The sequence below is a fragment of the Macaca thibetana genome, chromosome 8 (assembly GCF_024542745.1).
Source record: "Macaca thibetana thibetana isolate TM-01 chromosome 8, ASM2454274v1, whole genome shotgun sequence".
NCBI lineage: Eukaryota > Metazoa > Chordata > Mammalia > Primates > Cercopithecidae > Macaca > Macaca thibetana.
Window position 1 is genome coordinate 51,814,081 of NC_065585.1, and position 15,427 is coordinate 51,829,507.

Consider the following 15,427-nt stretch of genomic DNA (forward strand, 5'->3'; position numbering starts at 1 on the left):
GCTGTACTTCAGGTTTTGTTCTACGGAAAGAATGCATACTGTTGAAAGGCAGATTCTATATTAGAAATGTGTTCATGAGTATTAGTCCATTTAGGAGGACATCTGTTTAATGAATGTGTTTTGGACCACAGTTTTTATGAACAATATTTAAATTTGAGCATATGTGATGTTTTTATTAATAAAATTATCAATCTATATATTTTCAAAACATATCCATGAAATGTTGGTGTGTTTTGGGTGATAAAAAGTGGTATTTCTTGAGATGGGTGAGAGTTGTAGAATGAAGGCATTTCACATGGCTTGATTGGAGAGAAGTAAGGCCATAGGAGAGGCCCACTGGCTTTGCAGTAAGTAGGATTCGGTTCAATTCCGGTTCCACCATCTGTGTGAACCATCTCATGTTACTTAAACTCTTTAGCCCCTGATTCTTCATCAGTAAAATGGGGTTAATAATATATAATCAAAGGATATTAATAAATGTCCTTACCCAATGCCAGTCACATTATAAGTTTCAACAAATGATGGTTATTATCATTAAATGTAAATTCATGAGTAGCTTTGAAGGAATCTCACCTCTCACATGATAGTGAACTGCCTAGATTTTCTGTAAATAACTTGGTTTATTTTTAGAATGACCCTAACTTGAGGATCTCTAAAAGTCTTGTTTTCACATCAGTTGCTTAGATGGCTGTGGTAATTCACCTAGCAGCCTAGCAGAACAGTTTTCTGCATAGTGAGTTGACCTAAGCTGTTTCACATTGACCTGTAATAACTCCAAGCATCAGTGGCTAAGAAGCACTGGGCCAAAAAGAAAAAAATATTATATAAAAATTTAAGTATAAAACCCCAAAATATCATTACATGGCATTAAAATAACAACTTTATTTTTTTCCTCACAGTATGTGCTTATTATAAGAAATTTAGAAAATACCAATATCAGAAAAAAATCTTTTCTTCCCATTACTCAAATATAATTTACAATTGTTAACATTTATTTCAGTATATATCTGTTTAGTTCTTTGTCTAAACAGTGTAGTTTTCCTAACGAAAATTGAACATATTTCTTTGAAGTAGGCTTTTTTGATGTAGTAATGTCTTGTGACCACATTTTTCAAGAACTCTAGCATATTTTTATGATGTGCTAAAGAACATCATACAAGAACTCTAGCATATTTAAAGAACTCTAGCATATTTTTATGAATGTAGAAATATTATAGATATAATAGATACATAGATTATTACAAATACTATATTCTATCATAATTTAATCAACTGCTTATTTTTGAACATTTGTTATATCTGATATTTGATTGTTATGAATAAGACTGTGGTAAACATTCTCATAATTATCAAGCATTTACAAGCATGCATTAAAATTCCTTAGGATAAACTTCTGCATGTGAAATTTTGGGGTCAAATGCCATGACAGTAGACATTATTGGTTGTCAGTATATCCTTTTTCTTCTTTCTCTTTCCTAACAAGGGTCTCAGTTCTCTTTAGTTTCCCACCTCTCATCCATGCAGCCAATTGCCATGGGAGACACTGAGCCCACCCTAACTCTAGGAGTGACTTTAAGCAGCCAATTATATTTCTTTTGTCAATGATTGATTCAGGACTGGCTTGGGATCCTGAGAGAGCAAGAAAAGTTTACTGGGAGCTTCAGAAAAAGTTATTCATCATTTTTGGGGAGGATGTTCAGAAGTGACTTCTCTCTTTTGCTCTGCTAGGTATGGATATGAGACCTCAGAAACCCCAGAACTCCTCATTCTTTGCCTGATGGAAAAGCCCACACATGGGAAAGACAGCCATAAAGAACAAAAGTAGACCCCCTGGACTAAACTAAGAAAACAACTTGCTCAACCTTTCCACATCTAGTTATGTGAGCAATCTGTTTCCTCGTGTCCAAAACAGCTTGATTGGGGTTTTCAGTTACTTACAGCCCAAAGCACACCAACTGATATGTTCATCAGAATTTAAGGCTTTTAAGTACTTAAAATTCTGATTTTAAGCATGTTTAAATCAGAAAGTACCACTGGAAGGTTCATACTTATTCTCCTACAAGCGAGCAGTGCAGTTTCTTGAAAAATATACTAAAGTTTATTTTGGACTGCATGAAAATAAATTTATTATCAAAATATATCTCTACATATGGCTTTTTTATACTGTTCTGGGAGATGCAAACTGTCCTTTCTTCAAACAAGTTATATCCGTTGCTCTTTTCTCCTCTTCCCCTCTCTTCTTCTACCTACCTTTATGTATTTCAAGCATTGGTCTAAAAGAATATAAGCTGGGCTAGGTGCAGTGGCTCGTGTCTGTAATCCTAGCACTTTGGGAGGCTGAGATGTGAGGATTGCTTGAGACCAGCCTAGACAACATACTGAGACTCTGCCTCTACAAAAAAAAAACAAAAAAAAAAAAACAAAACACAATTGGTGTGCTGGCTATGTGCCTGTAGTTTCAGCTACTCTGGAGGCTGAGGTGGGAAGATGGCTTGAGCCTGGGAAGTTGAGGCTGCAGTGATCCATGATTGTGCCACTGCACTCCAGGCTGGGTGACAGAGTGACACCTCACCTCAAAAACAAACAAAATAAAACCATAAACTCTTTACTAAGGGTCCTGTGTTCAAATCCCCCCATTTGCTATTAATTATCCCTGTAGCATTAAATAATTCATGAACTCTGACCCTCTTCATTCACTTGCCCTTTCTAACTTATAGTGTTCCTGTTTGGAATAAAGAAAACAATCAGTTCAAAAGAAAGCTTCTTGAAAAAATACACAAGTACAATCCATTTATTTTTCATCTATAACTTATGCTTCTGCAATTCTGTTTTTGATTTCTTTTTCTGATTTTGCTTTAACTTGCTCTTGAAAAGCTCCAGTTTCAGATCACTCAATTTCTCCCCATGAATTCTAGAATCTTGCAAGAACAGGAGGGTTCTCTACTCCCTACCATGTGGCATCTACCATTCTAGTCCCCCTTGGCTCTTGTAGCCATGTCTTTTCCCACTGCTGATATCCATGCCAGAGTTGTGCCAGGGACACACCAGAGCACTACTGTTGTGCTATCCTCACAAAAGCTGCCAAAGCCCCAGTGCTGATGTTACAATACTCTTCCATGGGAAGAAAAGGATGTCTGAGTTTGAGCATGCATCATTTGCCAATGGTTCTGATAATACCAGCAACAATCTCCCTGGGCCTTCTCACATATTATTTTTGCCTCTAAAAATTTTTTCTGTACCATCGCCTCCAAATCCACTTTTCTATGCCATCTCCTTCAAACCCACTGATACATAGCTAACTCTTATGTATTAGCCTGTTCTCATGCTGCTAATAAAGATATACCCAAGAATGAGTAATTTATAAAGGAAAGAGGTTTAATGGACTCACAATTCCACATGGCTGAGGAGGCCTCACAATCATGGCAGAAGACAAAGGAAGAGCAAAGGGACGTCTTACATGGTGGCAGGCAAGACAGCGTGTTCAGGGGAACTCTGCTTTATAAAACCATCAGATCTCATGTGACTTATTCACTGCCAGGAGGAGAATGGTATGGGTGAAACCACCCCCATGATTCAGTTATCTTCACCTGGCCCTGCCCTTGACACGTGGGGATTACCACAATTTAAGGTGATATTTGGATGGGGCACAGACAAACCAAATCATCTTGTCCTTCCTTAAAGTGTCAACAAAAATATCTCTTCTTCTGGATTTTTCTCTGTCTTAGTTTTTTTGGCCTCTTGCCTGGGTCTTGGGAAAATAAATCAACCATAAAACAGAGTAAAATTAGTAAATAAACAGATAATAAATGAATAAGTAGGGTCCATATATTCAACCAGTATTCATTTATTTATTTACTTATTTTTGGACACCTGTTGCCCAGGCTTGAGTGTGGTGGTGTGATCTTGGCTCACTGCAGCCTCTGGGACCCCAGATGCATGCCATCATGCTTTTTTATTTTTTGTAGAGACAGGGTCTCCCTATGTTTCCCAGGCTAGTCTCGAACTCCCGAGTTCAAGTGATCCTCCAGCCTTGGCCTCTCAGACTGCTGGGATCACAGGTATGAGCCACCATGGCGGCCCTCAACTGCTATTTATTAAGTGGCCGCTATTTGTCAGGCCCTCAAGTCCAGGCTGGATATTTCTCTATAAATTTTGATAGCAGTCTCAGAGTATCATTTTATGGCAAGTAGCATGTTGTAGTGTATTGCCCTATTTGTCTATACCCACACTGGATTGTATTAATATGTTCCACTAGGCCAGGTAGCTGTCATTCTTGCTTACCCTTATACCCTGCACTTGTATATATTGAAGATCCAGACTCACGTATCTTCACATAGATGTTTAATAAATATCTAACACGTTACATGTCCAAAACTGAGCTCTGGTATTCTTCCTTCAAGCCTGTTCCCCTTACAGGTTACTCCTGTTAGAAAATGGCCTTTCTACAGAAAATCTCTTTCTGCAGGTTAAAAACACATGGGGTCATCTTGGACTCTTCTTTTTCATCCACACTTCACACCATCACCACATCCTGTCAGCGCCACCTTCTGAATTCCACTGTCCTTACCCTGTCCAACAGGTCCAAGACCCAGGTGAGGCACAAGAGGTATGTAGGCCACAAAGTTTCACTCTCAGTCATGCCAGTGAAGACCCTGCTGACACGACACGTGAACAGCCCTGACGCCGAGTGCCTCCTGAAATTAAACTTGTGCTGTAGGTACTCCTCTTACTTAAACCTAGTGCTGTCCCGCTGTCTATCCTACCAGGACTTCACATCTGGATACAGCAGGAACCTCTTCATAATCCTCTCTGCTGCTCTCTGTCCTCCTGTGGTTATTTCTACCACACTGCCAGCTGATCCTATTAAAGCAAGAGTGAGATCATGTCAGTCCTGTTCTGAAATCCTCCAGTGGCTTCTCATCAAGTAGGTGGGGCCACATTGGTCTGCCGGGTGCTGATTGGCCCGCCTCACCATTTCACGCTGACTTCATCTTCTTCTACATTACACCTATGCACCCTGTTGCACCTTCAGTACACTGGACGTGATCTGACTTAGACCGTTGCATTTGGGAATCCTTCTGCATGGAAAGCTCTTCCCTTAGATCTTCTTCATTTCTTCCAGCATTGAACTCAAGTGCCACTTTCTCAGGGAGACCTGCTTGCCAGCCTATCTACAATGTCAATACACTCCCTTAGTCTCACATTCCCTCCCCTGACTTTTTTGTTTTTCTTTAGCGTGCGTGTGCACACCCACACACATGTGCATACTTAACTTATATATATTCTATCCCCACCACCCCCCACTCCCACCGGATTACAAGTTCCAGGTGGGCAGGGATTTCTGTGTCCTTCAATGTATCTGACACTTGTATTATCAGTGCCAGGAACTCAATAAATACTAACTGAATGATTGAACACTGCATCTACGGATGGATGGATGCATTTATCTATCCACTTATTTATTAATTTTACTCTGCTTTTTGGCATACGCCTTTCCTCAGGACCTAGTCAGCCAAGAAGGCCGAGGCAGTCTTGCTGCACTCAGCATTGCTACCCACCCGTTTCCACCTCCCAGCGTCATCCAAGCAACCTCATGATTCCATACACCCTGTCCCCATGATCCTCCAGATATTTCTCAAAACTCCTGAATCATAGGGCATACCACAAGTGAAACCTCTGGTATATTATAACTGATAAAAATGAATGAACTCTCATGTATGATAGAGATAAAGGTCTTTTTTTTTTTTTTTTTTGAGACGGAGTCTCGCTGTGTCTCCCAGGCTGGAGTGCAGTGGCGTGATCTCGGCTCACTGCAAGCTCCGCCTCCCGGGTTCACGCCATTCTCCAGCCTCAGCCTCCCAAGTAGCTGAGACTACAGGCGCCCGCCACCACGCCCGGCTAGTTTTTTGTATTTTTAGTAGAGACGGGGTTTCACCATGTTAGCCAGGATAGTCTCGATCTCCTGACCTCATGATCCACCCGCCTCGGCCTCCCAAAGTGCTGGGATTACAGGCTTGAGCCACCGCGCCCAGCCGAGATAAAGGTCTTTTATAGCAAGTTTTGAAATTAGATAACAACTAATTCTGAGATCCTCATCAAACTTCTTAATACATACCTGGATATTTGTAGGAAGGACAAAAAACTTTTTTTTACCAAATGTTAAACATTTCATTTATAGTGAAAAATAAGTACACTAGATCTTTTGTTTCATTAAAGCAAAAACACATATATAGGAATGACAAATCTAGTATGTTAAAATTTATAATAATTTTTTTAAGGCTAGAACCATAGACTTTTTGATGGGTGTGGGCAGGTTGTGTCTTTCAAACAGAATTAGTTTTCAAAATTCCTGTGATGTTAGTGGAAATTGCTCACTACTTTGCTCTTCAAATGGTATGCTTGGTTCTTGAGAAAGATTTTTTGAAAGCCTTTATTTGACTCTTGACAGCTGTGCATTTTTCTAGGCTGCCAGACGAGACTCAATCTTGTCTAAATGTAAATACCTGGTTACTTGATTCTCTGTCATGGAGGGCAGTTTATTCTTTTTGCAGGAAGCCTTGATTTTCAAGGAGGAAGTGACCAAGGGCCTTCATTAGCAGGCAGGCTTCAAACTGTTTCCAGGCTCTTTGTTTACTTCTATAGAGCAGACTTTATTTTCATGCCCAATAAGTTTGACAAAGCAGTAAAATCAGTCCGGTTAAATGGGTCACCAATACAGGTGGGGAGCCCACTCTGGTCTTGCAAAGTACAAAAGTGCTGGTCCCATGAATATGGATGCTAGGAGAGCTCAAGCTTCCAATTTTCCTTGGGCAATTAGGATCACAGAGTGCACATTTTGGGCTGTGGGGAGAGGTGGGTTTAGAAGGAGGATCAGCGTTGACTTAGTCTTATACGATCTTAACAGCTTGGATGAGGGAAACTGAGAAATGCCTCTAATAAAATACACATGTCACATACATACTCATAAGGCCATTAAATGCTTATGGGTTTTTCTTCGGGGGATGGGGGGGGCGTTGGAGGGTTGTGAAATTGCACAATTTGTGCTGTCATTTTTGCAGTACTTCTAGTGAAGTATCTAGGTGTTTCTTCTAATATCTCTACTGCAACTTCCAAATCATAGTCTTCTTGTGTTAGCTGAAAGCATTAAAACCAGAAATTACCATAATTGTGCTATTTACCCCTCATTTATGGAGCTACTAGCGTTATTTTTTCACTGACTTTACAGAGTGCATTTCAACCAGCAGTACTTCTGGTCTGGTTGATGAAACTCGATTGTACTTAAAAAACACAGTTGGGCATTGTATCAGAAGACTAAACCAGCAGGCTTGTCATTTCACAAAAGGGACTTCCAGAGGTTGCACTCCCTGTAATCGGAGAGTATTTCATTTGGTGTTTGAGGCTGTGGACTAATGCCTTATTTCGCAGCTAATCATCTCCATGTGCTTATGTAGCTGGACCAGTGTTTGAATGAAGACTGCACATTTTAACAGCACTGCAAACTAGATGGAAGAAATTCTATTTCGCTTTATGTCAAAACAGACCTGAAAGTGGGTGATGGGTATGATATAAACACTCAAAGAGTTCCTTAGTGTGAACCAAAAGGTTGAAAAAATAAAGTACGGGGTGTGTGTGTGTATGGATGTGTGTGATAACCCTTAGGCTGTTAGAGCAGTTTTACTTCATTGATGTTTTTTTCTAAGCCACAGCACTTGGAGACTCTGAACTCACAGCAGCCTTGATTATGGTGTTTGTGACACTGCCACAGGGTCTTTGCATTATTTATCTCAGTCTGCTTTACCCATCCAGCTTGCTGGGAATATTTTCAGATGGAATCACTAATTAGCACATATGTGAGAACTTCTCAAAGCATTTGGGCCCCCTCCTCATTACTTTTTAATTTTTCTCTATTTGACTAACGTATGTCAAAGATAAAATTTTAAGTGATGGGTTGGGGGAATTTTCAGAGTGAAATGTCCATGTTCCACAGGAAAAAGATTAGTCAAGCAAGTGACCTTTTGTATGATCAGAAAGCAAGCCATTTGAATGTGTACTAAAGGAGAGTGAAGTTGGCTTGGCCCATACGGTGTTCTATGGATTATTTTATTAGTTAACCACCAGGAGAGCTTTCTAGAATTGCCTCACAAATATTTCAACAATTCTGTAAACTGTGCTTTATTTCTCGCTGCACAACCTGACTTTGCTAGACCACACTACAGCCTCCTTCACCTTCCTATGCTTTAAATTCTATACATTTTTGGCATGATATTTTCCTTATTAGATCATAGGGCACATATTTAAGAACTGGTCTTAATGTTTTCTTAATTTTAAAACACTAAGAATAATGTGAAAATAAGTTTTCTGAATCCTTGCATCTCCTTTCCTAGTTTTTTTTCTTATCACTGTGTCAAAAATGAAGATTTTTCCCATGTCATATAGCAATACGTGATAGGAAATGTGAATTCTTAGGCAATGATATTTTTAAGACAACAGAAAAATCTGGGTTCAGCCAGAAGAGAAAATACTTTTACTGGGGAGAAAACCCATAGGAATATTTAAAAATGCATGGTCAAAATGAAACAGATCTCTTAACCAAAGTATTCAGACTTGGCATAACTATGTTGAATTAGATAGGATGTTATTTTCCAAGTAATATAGGCCTACCAAATAAATAGTTTGTAAGTATAGCAATAGAATATGTGTGTGTGTGTGTAAGAATCACTGGATTGTTGTTTCAAAGGGATTTGCTACACAGTTTATTACAATTGTGTATATATTCCAGAGAACACAGTGCAAAAATGTGTGGAAAACTAAATATGTGTGGAAAACCATCAGGGCATTCTCTGTGGAATTCTAAAAACAAATAAGGTTTGTTAGACGGTTGAGTTTAACATTAGGTATAAAGTATATAGTTATTTGGTCAAGTAGCCAAGTTATAATTGTCGTCTAGAAGGTCTAATCAATGATACTGATTGAAGAGTTTTTTTAAAACCCACTCTCAATAGCATCTTTTTGCATATATTTCTAGTGTCTTAAGACCTAGTGTTTAAAACTTGGTATGGAACAGAGACTTAAGATTTACTTGTCCATTGTGGTTTTAAAGCGGTGGCTATATATTTAGGAAAGGGAAGGTGTTTGCACTCACCTTATATGGCAGGTTCAATTCTTTCACAATGGCTGCCTGCAAACTTAGTAGGAAAATGTGTTGGGATCTAGGAGTAACATCTGCTGTTGTTACAGTAAAAAGTTGAGCAGCAGTAACAATACAAATGTCAGTCATTTTCCACCTCTTGTCTAAAAATTTATACTCAATTGTGAGATATTGCTATTTTCACAGCTGAGTTACAGATGAAAAGACTGTATAGCATTTGTTCCAAATTTAATTCATTTCAAGACGCTCTAAATCTGTTTTGTCCAATATGGTAGCCATCAGTTAATGCGAGTATTGAGCACTTCAAATGTGTGGCTGGTCCAAATTAAGGTATGCTGTAACTGTAAAAATACATATTGAATTTCAAAGACCTAGTAAGAAAACAAGAATATAAATATCTTGCTAATTTTTGTATATTGTTACAGTTTGAAATGGTAATATTTTGGATATATTAAGTTAAATGAAGTATATCATTAAGATTAATTTCACCTATTTATTTTTGCCATTTTTCCAGTGTGGCTACTAGAAAGCTTAAAATTACATAAATGACTCATATTTCTGGCTCACATTGTATTTCTATTGGATAGTGCTGCTCTAAATCAATATCTTCTCTTCTTTCATTGGTTCTAATGTTTAAATATTGTAAACTTTAAAGACATATTGTGGTTTCTTTTCTACAAATCTGTGAAAAGGAATTGTTAATTTTTTCCCCAAAATATCTAACCAATTTTCCAGGCAGCTTTATGCCTATAGGCTCTCACTGTGGCTCTCCCTGTTCTATCTGGGATGCCACCCTACCCTGAAGGGCTCGGACTTATAGTGAAAGCTACTCACTTATTTTCCAAGAGTTCTCTCAAGTATCAGTATGGTGTAAGGCCTAAAATTAAGGCCAAATATTAGGTGCTGCTTTGATATCTGATGAGATTAAGAGGTTCTCAACTAACCTAGTGCGGAAGTCTCCTTCCCACGCTGCTCCTGCAAATAAGGTCCTGTAGCCAAACAACCCTCTTTACCAACGAGATCAAGTGAAGGTAGAATTGGCCATTGTTACACAACCTGTATAATATATCTCCTTCTATCTTAGTAACCAGACCACTCAATTGCAGTAATCTGCATATGCATCTATGCCCTTCTCTTAGAAACTGAAAGCTGCCTGAAGGTAGCAAGAGTTTCTCATGTGTTTTTATATTTCTGGATCTGAGAACAGTGCCTGGTACACCGTAGGTACTCAGTAAATGTTTTATAAATGAATTTGAAACCCAGGGCTCTCCCCTGGCAAAGTTTAAGTTCAAAATAGTCTCCTTCACTGATGTGTATAAGCCTCTGGCCCCGAGGACCTTCAGGGTTCAGAAGACAGAATTCATGGTTTATATTTCTCAGCTTTATTTTATTTCTCAGTCTGCAGATTGTCTTCTATTTAGAATTAAATTAACTTAAAAAGAAAGCGCAAGTATACCTTGTTTAAAAATCTGTTGTTTGCCTGGCGATTTAATTTTCAGCCTAGGTATGATTTGGCCTCCCTGTTGGATGGTGTCTGCTTTCCATTTGCTGGGGGTTGTTCACAAGGTCCAAGGACATGACAAGAGGCTGCCAGCAGGACAACAGCAAGCCTTGGAACACGGCACTTGCCTCTCAGCCTGCTGCATTTGCTCTACTTCAAGGAGGAAGGTGTGCTTTCTGTTCTGCAAAGCGTCTTGCATTATTTTTAAAACATTTTGCCTTTGGTACGTACCCAAGCTCTGCACATTTTCCCCCCTTAATTTTTAAACCCACATACACTTCAAGGGAAATTGAATCCATATGTTTCTGATTCATTTACACACAGCTCATCAAAATGTTGTTTTAAAAGAGCTAAACTCAAATCCCACGGGGGCTGAGTGGGTTTCAGACTTGGTTGAAGCCTCTCCCTTCTCTGATCATGGCTGGATATGGGCAAACCAACCACAGTGAAACAGGAACCCTCACACCTCCCAGAATTTGAACTGAATAGCACCTTTCTTTGAGGTTTAGCTAAAGAGAGCCTAGTGACTTCTTACCTTGCAGTCAGCCTTCATCTGCACAGCTGCCATGGCCTGTGCTTGTCTTAGTCCAGACTGCCTGGAGAAAACCAACAGAAAAAGGAGCTCTTTACATTGGTCAAACTGGAATGATCAGAAATTTTCTAGGGAGACTATTTACACACGCTGTTCTGCCCGATGCGGACTCATAAAATCATGGCTCTGGCAGGGACCCTGCGAAAAGCGTGTTCTTACCTTCAAACAGGCCTCAGAAAATTCCTAAGCAAACAGTAAAGCTATCCTAATTACTACCACAAGTAATGTTATATAGCAAAGGCCATTTCTTATTTCCTTTCAGGTAATTCTGACCAAAGCTCAACAATTTTCAATGCCAGTAACTTTCTCAAATTTTAGATACATATAAAAAGTTTGTATTTTTGCCCACAACCAAATTCTTGAGGTTCCACGAGTTTTTGGATAATGATCTGTGAAATTGACCCATTATGCTCTCTGGTTTCCGATAACCATTGGAACTAGCGCAGAGACTGGGAGGGCAGCCTGGAACAAGAGGTTTTGTCTGGGATTAAGAACTGTTCTCTTTTGTCTGAGTTGATCAGCTGGCTTACTTGGAATAGGTAAAAGAACCAGGAGCATCTAGAGATTTCCATCATGAAAATGTCCAAGGCAATTGTAAGCATAAATAACAGCATTTTGGGTTCTATTCTTCCATTGCTAATACAGATAACAGGAACACCCCATGTTTCACAAACCATTGAAAGCTTAGCTAGGCGACTGAGATGCATGAAGGTAAGCAGGAATTCCTAAACCTCCAAGAAGGTTCAGGACCCTGAAAGCAATACATTTGCTAGCTGTCAGAGGGGCCCCCATGCACAGCAGTCTCTGACTGACACTCTAGAAGAAAGGGTGAACTTTCCGATAGACTTTTTGAATAATGCCAATTAATGTAACTGCTCTGAAATGGTGGGGTCTCATTAGTATCAAGAAGTTCTGTTAGCTGGCACCAACATGGCATCAGGCATTCAGCTAAATTTCTGCTTTCCCCAGGGGCAACCAGCCCAGCTCAATTTGCCTGGGGGCTTTTGACTCTACAATCTCTTCCAACATTAAACAAGTGAATCCTGTGCACCCTGGTGAGTTTGCAAACCTTGACAGATGTTTCTTTCCAAAAACATGCAGGCCCAACATCCCTTGAAAACCTTAAATGTATGATGTTCTCTCTCTCTCCTTTCTCCACATTGTTTATTTACTCATTTTACTAAAATGCATACTAAGTACCCTGTTGAGCTTGGTCCTCAGATAACATCGTATGGATATATTTAAGGTTTTAAAAAATAGTTTATCATTGTTTTTTATTTTTTCTTTCATTTATCCCAGGTTAGAACTGTTTAGTGGCCATGGAATATTCCTCTGGACAATTCATCTGTGGCATCATATTATGATCTAAATTTATTATGAGAGGTTGGTTGGTATAGCTAAACAAAAAGGTACAATGGGACATATCACAAGGGCACACTTTGTATAGGCTCCAGAAGGCAGCTTTTAAAATCAGTTGAGTCACTTATCAACCATATTAGAAATAAGCACATTGATTTCTAAGTATTCAGAGTCTGGATAAAGATAATTATCTTCATAACCTCCTACTGTAATCAGGATATAGTTAGGCCATGGGATTTGTGTCCCAACCACTTTATGAGTACTAATAATGCAACTATTAGCAGCTAATACCTGTGGTACCCTGATATGTGTCCAGACCTACACTTAGCACACTATGTACATTACCTTATTAAACAGAGACAACGAGGTGAAGTGGGTATTATCACATCTGTTACACAAAGGAGGACACTGAGGCGCACAGAAGTTGGGTCATTTATTCAAGAAGCAGGGCTGGTAATAGAACAACAGAGATTTGGATCTAAGCTTTTCTGATTCCAAAGCCGGGTGATATGGTGTGGATGTTTGTCCCCTCCAAATCTCATGTTGAAGTGTGATTCCCAATGTTGGCACTGGGCCTGGTGGAAGGTGATTGGATCATGTGGGGCAGATCCCTCATGAATGACTTAGCGCCCTCTCCTTGGTGATGAATGAGTTCCTGCTGCCAGTTCACAGGAGAGCTGGTTGTTTAAAAGGGTGTGGCCCCTCCCCCACTCTCTTGCTCCTGTTCTCACAATGTGACATGCTGGCTCCCAATCACTTTGCACCATGATTGAAAGCTTCCTGAAGCCACACCAGAAGCTGAGCAGATGCTGACTCCATGCTTCTCATACAGCCTGCAGAACTGTGAGCCAAAAAACTTTTTTCTTGATAAATAACCCTGTCTCAGGTTTTCCTTGATAGTGAGATGAAAATGGGCTAATACACCAGGGAAATTAAATAAGAAAATGAAATGAAATAAAATAAAATAAAAGTAGTCTCGGCCGGGAGTGGTGGCTCACGCCTGTAATCCCAGCAATTTAGGAGGCTGAGGTGGGCAGATCACGAGGTCAGGAGTTTGAGACCAGCCTGGCCAACATGGCGAAACCCCATCTCTACTAAAAATATAAAAATTAGCTGGGCCTGGTGGTGGGTGCCTGTAATCCCAGCGACTCAGGAGGCTGAGGCAGGAGAATTGTTTGAACCCGGGAGGTGGAGGTTGCTATAAGCCAAGATCGTGCCATTGCACTCCAGCCTGGTCAATAAGAGCAAGACTCCGTCTCCAAAAAACAAAAAGTCTCAGAAATATTAAGCAGTGCTGAGAGTTATACTTACTATATTTTGAATATTTGAAAACATATTATAAGAAAAAAGGGACTGGGCACTGTGGCTCACACCTGTAATCCCAGCACTTTGGGAGGCCAACGCAGGTGAATCACCTGAGGTCAGGAGTTCAAGACCAGCCTGGCCAACATGGTGAAACCCCCTTTCTACTAAAAATTTCTGTAATTAGCAAGGCCGGGTGGCAAGCACCTGTAATTCCAGCTATGTGGGAGGCTGAGGCAGGAGAATTGGTTGAACCCAGGAGGCAGAGGTTGCAGTGAGCTGAGATTGTGCCACTGCACTCCAGCCTGGGCAACAAGAGTGAGACTCCGTCTCAAAAAAAAAAAAAAAAAAAAAAAAAAAAAAAAAAAAAAAAAAGACTATTGCAAAGGTTATTCTGCTTTTTAGGTGAATACCATGAGGTAAATAATCAGATTTAGTTGATGACACACCTCCTCTGTGACGCCCTCCCTGATCACTAGGCAGGGTACCCTCTCTCTCCTCTATAGAGTATCCTCCTATTTCTTTCTACAATTCCCTCTATGTGCTGTTTTTAAAAAATTATTATTGTTAGAATTTTTTTCCTGGCTCTCTGTCCCCCGTCAGCCTATATTGCCCTCCAGGGAAGCGTCGGTGTCCTGCCTGGCATAGTGCTTGGCATGCGTGCCCTCCAGCAGGTGTAGGTGAATGGGACAGAGCCCATCAGCCTGTTATGATGTATGAAGGCAGTGGAAAGAAGGAAGAGGACAGCACCCAGAGATCTTCGGGGCTTGAAAGCTGATTAGAGCTGGAGGCTTTCATGAGTTGGGGAACCAGTGAAGGACACTTTGAGTAGTTTGACATAACTATTTTTCCATTTTGAAAAATCACTTTGTAAGCAATGCAGAGGATGGGCTGTGAAAGGGAAGAATATAGCGAAAAAGAATGTGTTCACAACATCTGGTTCATGAATCAACCTGGTTCCGATGGCCACAATGCAGCTTCTTGTAAATTTACTCTGCTGGTGATACCAGGAGTCCTGTGAAGACACAGTTTGCGCCCAACCCAGTCATGCAGATGAACCTCACCAGGTAGCCAAGACACATTGATGTTAGAGGACACGCAAAGCCTTCTAGGTCCAGAAGCACACCGCTGTCCAAGCACAAGCCTCCCACAGCAGCTCCTCTCCAATCCTTGCTGCAGGGGACACTGCCATGGGAGTAAGTGCTCTGCAGGTGGATGGCTCACACTCCCCAGTGCCACCCTCACTACCAGCCACCTGAGGCCCCAGTGCAGCGCCTCTGACCTCCCCTGAGAAATTCAGAGAATACCTGGTAAGGCTTTTAGGCTTTCTTCTGCTGTGGTATCCACAGGCTCCTTTGTTTTAAAGGCTGATGAGTGCAGGATTTGGGGTACTGGTGCTGGAGTCAGGCTTTCTGGGTTGGCATCTTGACGTTTGTACTAGGCAGCTGAATATTTTGGTCAAGTTACCAAAAGGCTGGGTCTTTATTGCCTCATCTTGTAAAACCACCAAAAGAAACAACTGTGT